Source organism: Meles meles, chromosome 14 (assembly GCF_922984935.1).
Source record: "Meles meles chromosome 14, mMelMel3.1 paternal haplotype, whole genome shotgun sequence".
Classification (NCBI taxonomy): Eukaryota; Metazoa; Chordata; class Mammalia; order Carnivora; family Mustelidae; genus Meles; species Meles meles.
In genome coordinates this window covers 31,253,593-31,257,174 of record NC_060079.1, presented here as the reverse complement: position 1 = coordinate 31,257,174, position 3,582 = coordinate 31,253,593, and the positions used below count along the sequence as shown (strand labels likewise).

General features: G+C 45.7%; 1 pseudogene; it reads left to right on the top strand.

The window, feature by feature from the left end:
• Positions 1-996: 996 nt before the first annotated feature.
• Positions 997-3,238, top strand: LOC123956049 (annotated as a pseudogene).
• The last annotated feature ends 344 nt before the right edge of the window (positions 3,239-3,582 follow it).

Genomic DNA, 3,582 nt, shown 5'->3' with positions numbered 1-3,582 from the left:
TGGCGTCTCCCAAGCCAGGAAATGGCATTCCGTCTGTACAGCGAGAATAGGATTATCAAGGCTAAGTGGCAGGGATGCTTCCTTGTCCAGAGAGGGAAGCCTGCTTAGGAAGTTGGCTTGAGGAGCCCTGGAACCTGCTGGATGTGCATCAGGGAATAACTGTGCTAGCTGCTGGCCCGCTCCCACCCGCTGGCCCGGACTCACGGCCCCAGCTGGGGCTGGAAACCCGCCATTCGATGTCTCTCTAAAGTCCTCCTTTCGTTCTTCTGATTATATCCTTGTTAGGCTAACTGACATCACAGGATCCTGATGACTGTGGGCAGGGAGACTGCCTCTGCAAGCTCTGTCTTTTATTTTCCCTGGATTGTGCTTTTTTTTTCCCTCTATTTGATGGACTTGTGTCCTTTGCACCGTCTCCGAGACTGCTTCCTTGGCAAGTTTTCTTTCAGAGCCTGCTCCGGGCAGAAAGGATAAAGGAGAGCATCTGGCCCAGAGGATAAGGAAGCTATTCTGCAGGAACTGAGTGGGGCTCTAAAGTCCCTTGAACCCATGGTGGGTGAGGGGGCTCCCTGCAGTCTGTGTCTGTGCTCACACAGCAACATGGCCACACCGTGCACTGGGCTGCTCGACCCCCATGTGGTGAACTTGAACCAGCTTGCCTGGATGAGAGTCTGCATGACTGTAGTGAGGAGCAATCCTGGTGCCTAGCAAAAGAGCATTACAACAAAAAGAGAAGACTTGGCCAACGTACTTCAGTGGTTTTATATAATTTTCTTATGTTAGTCAATAAACCAGTCTTGGTGGGGGAGGGCTGTGAAAAGTTTCACCCCTACACGGTAGTTTCTCAGTGTCAAATGTCTGTCACAAATTTTGCTTGTGGTCACCTCCGAAGCCTACAATTTAAAAAAAAAAAAAAAAAACACACAGCAATTATCTCAACCAAAGTGCTATTGAGTGCACTTTCCAGTGGTTGGTCCTCAGGCTCCTTTCCCAACAATGTTTTCCTCGTGCAAAAAAGCCCAAAGGAGCGTGTGCGTGGCTCCTGAAGCCGAGAAGTCAACTCTGCGGAAAATTTGCATTCCGTAATTGAGTTGCCGGGAACACTCAAGACATAATTCTTCAGGCTTGCAATGATGATCACGAGTCCCTGCAACCTTCCAGGCTGGCAGTGGAAATGGCCTCCAGACTCTTCCATTCCCCTGTCATCTGGGTCTTAGATCAAAACTTCATAACCCAGCTCAGATCCCCTGATTTTTAGGAGGTGATAGCTGGTGAACCCTCAGCTTTCCTCACCCTTAACCTCCTGCAGTAGGTTAGGATTTTATAACTCCTTTGCCGAACAATTTAATACAGAGACATCTTGCAACCCTGGCTACAGGGTGCGTTCTTGGAGGGAAAGCCTGTAGTAGATGCAGAGTACTTTTGAATGAATGAACCAAGAGATGAATTTTGCACTTTTTGGAATCTTGGGAGTGATTTGACCCCGTGCACATACATGACATGGGAGTGTGCCTGGGCTTGAGGAAGTCCCCGGGATGAAGTTGAGAAGCAGCCCCTGTAGAATCTCTGTGGATAATTTTCAAGAAAATTACTTGGCCAATCATTCCTGGATGCTGGGCTGAATTTAACGTAGGGATTATGAATCTGCAGGAATTCCTTGTCTGCCCTAATGTGCAAACATACAATACGAGATGAGTATGAGTATTTTTTGTGTTTGCGTATGTGTGTGGGTGATAAATCGGATCCTGTCACTATTCTGCAATGAAGCAGCAGACACAACTGACTTAAAGGAAGCTTCCCTCACTCCATCATTCTGCCAGGTTATACCCTGGGATCACTTCTTGTGTGTGTGTTCAGGCACCCTTTTCTCTGAGTCTGGATTTTGAATCATAAAATGCTTCCATGGTGGAACCTTTAGACATCCGGAGTCCTAGAAAGCTCAGACAGTAAACCTTAATGTTCAGATATGGAGAAGTTTTGGGAGGATGTTTCTTGGTATTATCTAGGTTGAAGGCAGGTGAAACCTTTCTTCTGGAGGTTTCGGATGGCTGTCTCTATGGTCCTGAATTGCCAGGGCCAAACAGAGGCAAAACTGCCAAATGAAATCTACCTCTGGAAGTTTCTCGTCTCCCCTCCACTCTATTGTCTGCTCTTTCCCAAGGTAATGGTGAATTTCTGAAAGGTAATGAGTTTGCAATGATGTCCAAACCTGTTGCACAGATGGCCTTTTCCCTGGCTTCTTATCAAATGCTGGGTCCAAGACGATACTCCTTTGGACACTTGAGATGGCTCTGAGTTCAACTAGAACCTCCAGTGAAGACTGGTGCTAATAATAAGATGTGTTCTGCTGGGCAACATTTACAGAAGTGAGTACCGATTGAAGAGGTAATGGTCCTAGGGTGTTCTGCACTGGTCAGATCATGTGTATTCTGTTCTCGGGGCCATCCTTCAAGAGGAATATCGGTAAATAGGGGCACATTCCAAAAAGGGTGAGAAAATATGAGGACTGTTGTGGGAGGAATGAGGGAAGATTTAGGTATTTGCAACCCGACTAAAAAGGTCAGAATGATCCTAGAATCTGACCTAGTTTGAACACCTGTCTGGTGTTTGAATTCATCTTCTATGTATCTCTACCAGATTATCGACTAGACTTGGTCTGAATATCTCTTATGACTTAAACCTGGAACAAAAAGTTCCGTTCCTTGCTGCTGTGGACTCCGGGCCTCTGGTGTCGGTGAAGGATCTCAAGATGGCTGGGCGAAACTTGCTCTAAAAACCATTGACTGGGTAGCTTTTGGGGAGATCATACCCCGAAACCAGAAGGTCATTGCTAACTCCCTGAAATCTTGGAATGAGACACTTACCTCCAAGTTGGTACTCTCCCTGAGAAACCCCCTGTTACCGACTGGGCTTACTACAAGGCCAATGTGGCGAAGGCTGGCTCAAGGTAGATGACCTTGAGAAGAAGTTCAAAGCCCTGAAGATTCCTGTGCCAGAGGATAAATACACTGTTCAGGTGGATGCTGAAGAAAAAGAAAAGAAAAAGAAAAGTTGTGCTCAGTTTTTGTCTGTCTCAAAGGCCAGGATTGTGGAATACGAAAAACAGCTGGAGAAGCTAAGGAAGATAGTTCCATTTGATCACATGACCATTGAGGACCTGAATGAAGCCTTCCCAGAAACCAAATTAGACAAGAAGAAGTATCTCTATTGGCCTCACAAGCCAACCGAAAATTTATAAACTTGAGGTGGGGAGAGAGCTCTGGCCCTTGTATTATAAACGCTGGACATTAAAAATAATGGATATGGTAAAAAAAAAAAATACTAGAACAAGAAACCTAAAACTCCAGAACACAGCAGCCTCCTTTAAATATTTTAAGCAGAATGGTGTAAAACCTCTGAAAGGCAGGACCTTTGCCAGTGTGAAGAAATGAGAGGAAGGCATTCTTCTCGTTCAATATGGCCCGATGACCCTTGGGGGAAATGTGAGGATTTAAGAGTAGGTATTGGCACAGATGTAAGTTCCCCAGCAGTGTCAAGATCTGCTACATTTATTTATACTTAGCTAAGTTTCTTTGGTGACAA